Source organism: Erpetoichthys calabaricus, chromosome 15, assembly GCF_900747795.2.
Source record: "Erpetoichthys calabaricus chromosome 15, fErpCal1.3, whole genome shotgun sequence".
In the NCBI taxonomy this organism is placed as follows: Eukaryota; Metazoa; Chordata; class Cladistia; order Polypteriformes; family Polypteridae; genus Erpetoichthys; species Erpetoichthys calabaricus.
This window is the reverse complement of record NC_041408.2, coordinates 32914156-32924958: the sequence shown is the minus strand read 5'-3', so window position 1 is coordinate 32924958 and position 10803 is coordinate 32914156. Positions and strand designations below refer to the sequence as shown.

Here is a 10803-nt window from a genome sequence, read left to right as displayed (position 1 = left end):
TAAAATTAAGTAAAAACTAAAGTGATGAATTGTTTAATTACTCCAACAATGTAGATTTAGTCCAAGATGCCTCACAGCTAAATCCAAATACATGATCATATTAAACGACTTTACATACAACAGTTGAGCTTTTTGAAGGTTACCAACCAATGAATTGACACGTCCAAATCTGAAGTGCTGTGACAGTTCCAATCAAACTGCAAACTTGGCAGAGAGTTCCAAGAAGTGCATGTTAAGTGTGCAGCTTGAAAAACTACAGGAACCACAAAGGAGTTAAAAATCCTCTGATCCACTGGGAAATGCAAGTGCAAAGATGCATTTGAAAGTGTGGCTCCAAAAGCCAATGGTGCTTTTTAAATTAAACATAATGCTAGGAAAGCAATGTGCGTCACTCAGCATGTGCCACAGTGTTAAATAAAAAGTTGTTTTTTTTTCTTTTTAGACAAATCCCTTTGATTTCTAGAATTACCGTATAGTATTTTAAATTCTGCTCTTTTTAAACATACTGTATATAATATTTTCAAAGTACGCTTAATCCTGAGCTTGGAGCCTGAGGTTGAAGCCTATCCCAGCAAGCACTGGGCATAAGGTAGGATCAATCCCTGGGCAGTATGACAATACATTGCAGGGTGGAAACACACACACACACACAGGCCAATCGAGCGACATCAATCCAAGTAACCTACAAGTCTTTGTACTGTGGGAGCACCCAAATGAAGCACACACGGACACAGGGAGAAAAAGCAAACTCCACAAAGGCAGGACCCAGGACATGAAGCCTGGTCTCCTTACTGTGAGGCGGCCGCACTTCCTCTGCACCACTGTTGTTTTATTATTTGTGCTATTTAACAAAAGAAGGTTATGTGTACAAGTGAGGCAGACATCAATAACTAACACAAAGCCACAATCCTCTTCAAAAAATAATAGAAATGGAAGGCTGTCTTACAAGCAATTCAGTTTTCTCCTATTAAAACCCTTTAAATTGTCCCATTATATAGTATTATCAAAAATACAATTTAAAAAAGGAGAACAGAAACTTGTTTCCCTTAGAACTTAACAAAGGCCAGCATATTTGAAATTTTAAAACATAAATACATAAGCAATAGACAGAACTGCAGACCACCACATGGCCACAGGGTACCAATTCTGCAAATCCAAAATGTCACAGGCAGCTGATGCCATATTGTGGAAATGATGACTCAAGTCAAAGTCCCAAGTCCACCTACAATAAAAATAAAAAAAAACAGTGTTAGTTTCAGTCACTAAATGCACACATTTATTCAGATCTATAGAACCCAAGTAGTTATTAAAACATTTTAGGGGGAGATTTGTTGTACATAATAAATTGCAGTGTTGGACAAATGTTTTATGGTAAGTTACAGCAGTAGTCTTGAATACAAAAGTGTAGAACAACAATAGAACAGTGATGTATGTCCAAGCATGGGGTCAACATTACACAGGAAGAATTTAACAGGAAAAAATGTAAAGAAAAAGAACAGACACTGAAACACACCATGCAATGCTATACTCAACCCACAAATAATATTTATTATATGTTACTTACCACAAGTAGTTTGTAATGGTGGCCAAGAAAAAATTTAAATCTCAATGTTTCATATTGAAAATAAATAACAAAGATTCTAATAGAGCTGCACCCAATAGTGACCAATGGCAAATGATTTGAAATACTGTATGTATTTCCTTGGCATTTATCTCCATTCTGTTCACAAGAGCAGTGCTGTGGCTGATATCTGCTCAGAACTATTTGCTGTACCGGCAATCAAAGATATGATGTCCTGTGACAGGTATCAGAGTGGACAAAGGCACAACAAATAGTTCTGAGCATGCATCAACCACAGTGCAGCTCTTGTGAAAAGAATGAAGACAAATTCCATCAACTCAGAAAGGGACAGGCAAGTTTGTTGTACCATGTGAACGTCACGGAGAGAAAGAAAAAAACTGAATAATAATAATAAAAAAAAAACAAGCTGTAACTTTTACAAGTAGCCAAAATTTATACCGGGTGTTACAGACTCAAATCAAGTGTATGTTTTTATTATATCTCTCTATTACCCTAAGTTCTTGTCAATAAGCCGCGGCTTATCTAAGGAAAAAAGTTGTGAAAATGAAAAAATAGAATATCGGCTTATACATAAGTCCGGCTTATACATCCATCGCGGGGGTTGCGTTCCAGAGCCACCCGCGAAATAAGAATATCCGCGAAGTAGAAACCATATGTTTATATGGTTATTTTTATATTGTCATGCTTGGGTCACAGATTTGCGCAGAAACACAGGAGGTTGTAGAGAGACAGGAACGTTATTCAAACACTGCAAACAAACATTTGTCTCTTTTTCAAAAGTTTAAACTGTGCTCCATGACAAGACAGAGATGACAGTTCTGTCTCACAATTAAAAGAATGCAAACATATCTTCCTCTTCAAAGGAGTGAAGCAAACAAATCAATATGTCTGTTTGGCTTTTAAGTATGCGAAGCACCGCGGCACAAAGCTGTTGAAGGCGGCAGCTCACACCCCCTCCGTCAGGAGCAGACAAAGAGAGAGAGAGGGAGAGTTTGTTTTTCAGTCAAAAATCAATACGTGCCCTTCGAGCTTTTAAGTATGCGAAGCACTGTGCAGCATGTCTTTTCAGGAATCAGCTTTACAAAAGATAGCAACGTGAAGATAATCTTTCAGCATTTTTAGACGAGCGTCTGTATCGTCTAGGTGTGCAAACAGCCCCCCTGCTCAATCCCCATACGTCAGGATCACAGATAGTCAGCGCAAGAGAGAGAGAACAGTAAGCCGGGTAGCTTCTCAGCCATCTGCCAATAGCGTCCCTTGTATGAAATCAACTGGGCAAACCAACTGAGGAAGCATGTACCAGAAATTAAAAGACCCATTGTCCGCAGAAATCCGCGATATATATTTAAATATGCTTACATATAAAATCACAATTTAAATGACCGCTACGCGCTCGTGTTGACTCGGCGACACCCAGAGCAGAAAGAACGCGCTCTGGCCGCTCCAACCGCGCCATGCGGGGAGTGAGAGAGACGGCAATATCTCACACTCTCTCCCCCCTTAAAGAAATTAAATGGGCGCGAGTGAGACCACTGACCTCCCTCCCTTCTATTAGTTATAGGTTATAGTACGTTCGGCTTATCCATGAGTCCGGCTTATCTATGATACGATTTTATTTTAAAAATTCGTATGATTTTTGGTCTCCGGCTAATACATGAGTCCGGCTTATAGACAAGAACTTAGGGTATATAAAAACAATCTTGGGACGAGATGAGACTTTTTCAGAGAGACGAGACATTTTCAGAGAGATAATTTCATGTCCTGCGAAAAGAGACTTTGTGCCAAGAGATGAACTGAAAGCCTAACAGGTTCAAGGGGTGGCGGAAATAAAAGACAAACAGTAGAAGAAGGAAAGGCAAAGAGTGGAAGACAAAGTAGAATGTCGTAAAGAGGTTAAAAAATGATGGTGCGATACACATGCAGAGCAGGTTAGAGATTATGAAAGTACTAAAGTTCAAAGTCTCAAAAAACTGATAGTAAAGATTGCATTAGCGCTAACAAACGGAAATTATTATTCTGTAAAATAACAAAACAGCGAAAAGAGATTGAATATATGGACATGGGTGATATGACAGAGCTACTACAAGTTTAATTTCAAAGAAACCACAATTTGGTCAGATTTATATTTATGACCATGGAGAAACGATGCAACATAGAATCGAAAGAGTTTAACGATCTGACGTATTAGAAATTCTACAGCCAATAATGGATACAAATCCATACGTCCAAAAGTATTGCACTTTATATGAAATTTATCTGAAAAACACGGACAAAGAAGTTTTCTTGGATTTCTATATGAATCTGAAAGATCACAATCACATATATAATAAACCAACATGTGACAAATTGTCAGCGATAATAGTTTCAAAAGACGGAGATATCAAAGACAGATTTGATATTCGTGTTTATCCAAAAGCACAGCACGATTCATCGCAAGCGGCAGATCCAGGAAATGACTAGCATGTAGGGCCCACATGGGGGTTGGCGAGTGAAGCGAGCAGGGGCCAGAGCCCCCCTAGTTATAGTAATAATAATAATAGCAGCTCACTAATCAAAATGCGGAGTGCTCGGTCTGGAATCCGGGACCTTCAGATTATAAGGCAGTAATTCTTACTTCTGCAGCATTCAAGAATACGTGTAGATTCCCTGTCGATTGACATTTGAGCTTGGGTTTGTAACTCATTGACAGCCACATGTAAATTGAATGCTTTTTTTACTTTGGTTATATTCTTGAATAAAAGCGCACGTTTATTTGTTATTTGGACTAAAATCTTCACACATTATACACTTCATGTCATTATTAATATAACATGGAAAAAGCTTCTGCTTTAGGTATGTGTTCAGCATTTCTTGCATTTCCTTTCATCCTACACTTACCCAGATCTTTGTAGACATGGAACACACATGAAATGCCTCTATTCCAAACAACGATATACTGTATTATTTACCCTATACAACTCCAGGAACCTCACAGGCAGATAAGGAGCCTTGGATTGAGCTGGGAGAACTTTTTGCCCTCGAGCTGAACTCCCTCAAGGCAGGGGATGGGACAGCAGGCTGCTTGCTGCTTGTGTTGATCGACATATTTACAAAACAAAAGACACTGATGGAGAGGTGCAAAGGAATTTAAGGTGGGCCGGGATTAAGTTTTTTTGTAGGCTTCAGGAATTCTAGTGTTAAAGTGAGTGTGCTTCAGTTACCCAGTTAATGGCTGGAGATCTCATCCTACAGAAAAAGGTAAAGTAATTATCAGAACAGCCAAAGGCATGACTGACAAATAATCTACAAGTTACAGTGCATCTGGAAAGTATTCACAGCGCATCACTTTTTCCACATTGTTATGTTACAGCCTTATTCCAAAACGGATTAAATTCATTTATTTCGTCAGAATTCTACACACAACAACCCATAATGACAACATGAAAAAAGGTTACTTGAGGTTTTTGCAAATTTATTAAAAATAAAAAAACTGAGAAATCCCATGTACATAAGTATTCACAGCCTTTCAATGCACCTTTGGCAGCAATTACAGCCTCAAATCTTTTTGAATATGATGCCACAAGCTTGGCACACCTATCCTTGGCCAGTTTCGCCCATTCCTCTTTGCAGCACCTCTCAAGCTCCATCAGGTTGGATGGGAAGCATCGGTGCACAGCCATTTTAAGATCTCTCCAGAGATGTTCAATCGGATTCAAGTCTGGGCTCTGGCTGGGCCACTCAAGGACATTCACAGAGTTGTCCTGAAGCCACTCCTTTGATATCTTGGCTGTATGCTTAGGGTTGGTGTCCTGCTGAAAGATGAACCGTCGCCCCAGTCTGAGGTCAAGAGCGCTCTGGAGCAGGTTTTCATCCAGGATGTCTCTGTACATTGCTGCAGTCATCTTTCCCTTTATCCTGACTAGTCTCCCAGTCCCTGCCGCTGAAAAACATCCCCACAGCGTGATGCTGCCACCACCACACTTCACTGTAGGGATGGTATTGGCCTGGTGATGAGCGGTGCCTGGTTTCCTCCAAACGTGACGCCTGGCATTCACACCAAAGAGTTCAATCTTTGTCTCATCAGACCAGAGAATTTTCTTTCTCATAGTCTGAGAGTCCTTGAAGTGCCTTTTGGCAAAGTCCAGGTGGGCTGCCATGTGCCTTTTACTAAGGAGTGGCTTCCGTCTGGCCACTCTACCATACAGGCCTGATTGGTTGATTGCTGCAGAGATGGTTGTCCTTCTGGAAGGTTCTCCTCTCTCCACAGAGGACCTCTGACAGAGTGACCATCGAGTTCTTGGTCACCTCCCTGACTAAGGCCCTTCTCCCCCAATCGCTCAGTTTAGATGGCCGGCCAGCTCTAGGAAGAGTCCTGGTGGTTTCGAACTTCTTCCATTTACGGATGATTGAAGGTCCCAATGAGCACAGTGGCCTCCAAGCAGCAGAATTTTTTCTGTAACCTTCCCCAGATTTGTGCCTCGAGACAAATCCTGTTTCGGAGGTCTACAGACAATTCCTTTGACTTCATGCCTGGTTTGTGCTCTGACATGAACTGTCAACTGTGGGACCTTATATAGACAGGTGTGTGCCTTTCCAAATCATGTCCAATCAACTGAATTTACCACAGGTGGACTGCAATTAAGCTGCAGAAACATCTCAAGGATGATCATGGGAAACAGGATGCACCTGAGCTCAATTTTGAGCTTCATGGCAAAGGCTGTGGATACTTATGTACATGTGCTTTCTCAATTTTTTTATTTTTAATAAATTTGCAAAAACCTCAAGTAAACTTTTTTTACATTGTCATTATGGGGTGTTGTGTGTAGAATTCTGAGGAAAAAAATGAATTTAATCCATTCTGGAATAAGGCTGTAACATAACAAAATGTGGAAAAAGTGATGCGCTGTGAATACTTTCCGGATGCACTGTAAATCTCTTCTTTATCCTACACTGGATACACTTAAAAAAACAGTGTGAATGCACTTGTGATCAAATAACTCGGAACACATCTGGAGGTGGTCAGAACAGCCACAAAAGCAGGAGATGATTTGAATTTTGCATGGGGAAGGCAGCACTGGATCTCTATTTGACACCAAAGACACATTTTAATGTCAGGTAAATAAAATCTCATAAAAAAATTTCTCAGATACAATTTGGACAGAAAATAAGCATTAATTTCAGGTGTAAAGAGGCCTTGACTGAGCCGTAAACTGCCATCTTCCTACACTATCCAAGGCATACACTGAAAATCTTAATATGCAGAATATTCAAAAATCTAATTTATCCATTTGAATCAAGCAGGCCTGGCAATTATGTCGATTTTGGCTGGCTGTTAACATTGATTATTTAACTACAGTTATTTAAAAAAATGGAAGCATGGATTCAATTCAATTCAGTTTATTTTTGTATAGCGTTCTTTACGGAGTGGAGGTACAGTATAAAATAATGAATACACAATAAGACACCGATTTGTTAAAACAGACAGGAAAAGAAAACAGTTTGAAACTGATTAACATAATTGCAACCCAGCAATATATCTTCCTTAATAAATTGTTCATAAATAGAGCTGTCATATGTTTTCAAATCACTGCTTTGACTTTCTTTCATTTTAAAATACTCCTTTTGAGAAATCAAGCCATAAATGGCTGTTTAATTGCCCAAATCTTAAAGAACTCAGTGCCCAGACTCAACATTGTAACCTGAAATCATAAAATATGGCCAGATTTACAATTCCAATATTTATACTGTGTGTGAGTGTGTGTGTATACTGTATATTATTTGTATATACAAATAAATAAAATGCTAAGGTTAGTCTGTCTATTATGCAATGAATCGTGAACTACTGGAGCTAGAACCTTGATCTTGAATAAAAGCTTATGATCCAATGCATCATACTGGCATTGCAAAAAAATGTGAGGTCACAGCAATCTTGTCAGACTGGCTTGTGCTCATGGGTTTCTTATGGCAAAGTGACATGGCGGAAAGAAAAGGAAGACCAGAGACATCTGCTGCGTGTCAAGCAAATTACAAAGGCCAGTGACACGACAAGGAATTCCATAAGAGGAAAGAGAAGAAAAGAAGCTGGTCAAGTGCAGGATAGAGAATGCGAGAAAACAGAGAAATGGATGTAAAAGGGGGTTCACGTGTAGCTACTGGGGGTAGAACTCTGATCTTGATCAAAAAATATGACCTGATGATGATTAATCCCCCAGGCCACGGTACGTGTTTATAATTAATATTCAAGTGTAAATATTGTGTTTGTTGATCATCGTATGTGACAAACACCACTGTAACAGGAAAAAGTAAAATGAACAGCAGCAACATCTGCACACAATCAAGCACATCACATAAGGTGCTTATGATAGATCAAATGGGCAGAAGGCAGACACAAAAGCTCATTTTTCCATGGTGGAAACATTGTCTTGCTGAAACGTAAATGTTCTGCTTGCTCTATATGAACCCCCTTTATTTGAGGACTGGAGGTCTGAATGTTTCTTGATAAATAAAACTACCGCTGGAGTCAGAGTCTTTAACCACTTAGGCACAGCCATATTTCAAAGTTGTTTGTGTACATTCCAATAAACCCACAAATCAATCAAAAGCATCAATGGTATTTTTATACATCCAAGGCTGACTTCTTTCAGATAAATCATAATTATCCATGTTGTCTGCTCTCTTTCATTATTAAAATATGTGATTTGCAAATGTACACCCCAAACCAAGCAGTGCAACACATCTGAATGAATCTGTTTTTATCAAAGAACTCACCTACTTCAAGCCACATACAGTGAGAGGCTCATTGCCATTTCATAGCAGAGTTTCAGTCCATTCTAGTGAAGTATAGTATGACTGGTCACTCATATTACATGTCACAGCTGTGCAAAAACACAGGAGATAAATGGTGTCTGAGACAGCTCATCTTTATGCATCACTACGCAAAAGCTTAACTGATCACAGTAATGACTCTACTGAGAACGACACATTCGGTGAAGGACTTGATGCTACACTTGACTTGTAAGTGCAGATTTTAATATAACTTTGAAGTGTTCCGGCATGCAGTTTTACAGCTGAAGTGTCATGGGTTCAATTACCATACATAGGCACCTTCTATTGCACGTTTTCCCAGTGTTAGTTTAACTAAGCATTGCTCTTTCAGTTTTAAGGTAGAAATGAGTGTGATTACAATTGTGAAATAAAACTGAAGTGCTGCCATTGGGAGGTTTTGGGCAGTATCATTAAGCAAGTGCAACTGGAAACAGGATTAAAAAAAAACTCCAACAGCTCTATATCCTTTCAGTGGCAGTGTTGGTGGCCGTGGCAGGGCAGATTATACTATGAACAAGTCTCACGTCCTTGTAATGCATTGACTGCCAACTGCGACTCAAAAGTGGCTTTGAAACATTGATTTCGGATCCTGTGTCTGGATGATTAGCTCTGTGTTCAGGGCTGCCTGTTTCCTGCACTATGCCCAGGGCTGCCAGGAAAGGCATTGTTTCAACTTCTGTAACCCAGAACTGGAAGAACCTGGTATGAAAACGTATGTACTTACTTTATTCTTGACATAAAATGCAAGAAAAAAGCAGTAACAATGAAAAACATAAATAAACAAAAACATAATAAACCTTTGTGGGGAAACTGCAACAGAAGATAGAAGAAGATGGGTGAATTGTACCCCAAAACACCCAATCTAGCGTACAAAATATAACATTTCTCTGTGCATAGTAGTGAAAAGAAAACTTTTTCAAGGATAGCACTGAAAAATAATTTTGAAAGTAAAGATTTATATGTACATAGTTACAAATTGTTTGCATGTGTGTGTGTTCATAAAGGTCAAATCTTTTTATAGTGAACATGGAAGTAACGAAATTTTCAGAATAATAAATACTTTTTGTTGGCCAGGACGAATGTTCACACAAAATCATGTTAAACAGATTTCATGTTAACGAAGTGTAAATTTCAGCATAACAAACATTTTTCAATCAAAAATGCTACCCAAGATAATAATTTGATGTTAAAAATACTTAATGCCCTGCCTACACTTTTGGTGGGTCTTGGGAAACCTGCAACAGGCTCTCTCTTTCTTGTAGACCGACAGAAAGTGACAGTGGGCTGTAAAATTTCATGTCTCGGGCAGTCTTGGCATTTTGCAGCAACATTTTCCGAATGTAATAGAAGCAGTCAACTGCATCCACATTGCTATAAAGGTGCCTTCAGAGAATGAATTTGCTAATTTAACTAGAAAGCATTTTGCACTCTATTAATAGACAAATTATTTGTGATGCGAAAATGCGTCTCATTAATGTTGTGGTGGGATGGCCTGGCTCAAGTTATGATTCATTAATTCTGAGAAAGAGTAGTGTGGGGAACAAACTTGAAAATGGTGTTGTATGTGATGGCTGGCATCTTGGTAAGATAAGATATTTAATATTACCCCTTTGGTCAAAATTATAAAAGTTATCTGTATGGTGTAATCATGGCTTCTGACCTTGCTTGCCAACCCACTTATTGAACAACAACACCGTTCTAATAACCTGCACTCTCAGGCTTGCATGGTGGTGGAACATACTACAACTTAAGTCTGTTGTCGCTGCCTGGATAAGACTGGTGGAGTGCTGCTCCACAGAGAGAGTGTCACATGGTGCAATCATGTAGCACACAACATCTCACCTACCAAATGATCAGCCAAATCAGACAGTATTACATCTTCTTTTGAATGTAATTAGCAGAATGTAAAAACAGGTAATCAGATGAAGCGTTTATTTTTTTAAACCAATTCATTTAATTTGTGGTCAATATCATATAGTACACCATTTATATTCCTTAATTCCTTCTTCCACATCTCTTATTGCATCCACTACTGCATTTTGTGACTCTAGAACAGCATCCGTCAGCACATGGCCAGGTGGTCGTTCAGCGGTTTCCAAGGCAGGGAGGGGTGCGTGCATAGCCAGTGCCCGAAGATGGGCTCAGGAAAGGAGCACCATGTATTGCTGGCATGGGGGTCACCTTTTGTTATATTGTCTGAAACAGAATAAACAGCAATAACGCATCTGCTGCCTGCTTGTTTGTCTTATTAAACATGCACATTATTTTCACGAGTATGGATAATGGTAAGCGAAAAAAAAAAATTCACTCTCCCTCACCCACTGGTAAAATGACGGTTAGACGTGTCTCGCCAATAATTGCAGCAGCTCATTGCTCAAACGACGTGAGCCCCAGAATTCCACTACCTCCTCCAGTGG

General features: G+C 39.3%; 1 protein-coding gene across 3 annotated transcripts in view; it reads right to left on the bottom strand.

The window, feature by feature from the left end:
• Positions 1 to 778: 778 nt before the first annotated feature.
• Positions 779 to 10803, bottom strand: part of cep68 (centrosomal protein 68) — a 63993-nt gene continuing 53968 nt past the window's right edge. For all 3 annotated transcript variants that reach the window (XM_028820110.2, XM_028820112.2, XM_028820111.2), the window contains one exon: positions 779 to 1222. The gene's annotated coding sequence lies outside the window, so the exon portion shown is untranslated. The remainder of the gene's footprint in view (positions 1223 to 10803) is intronic.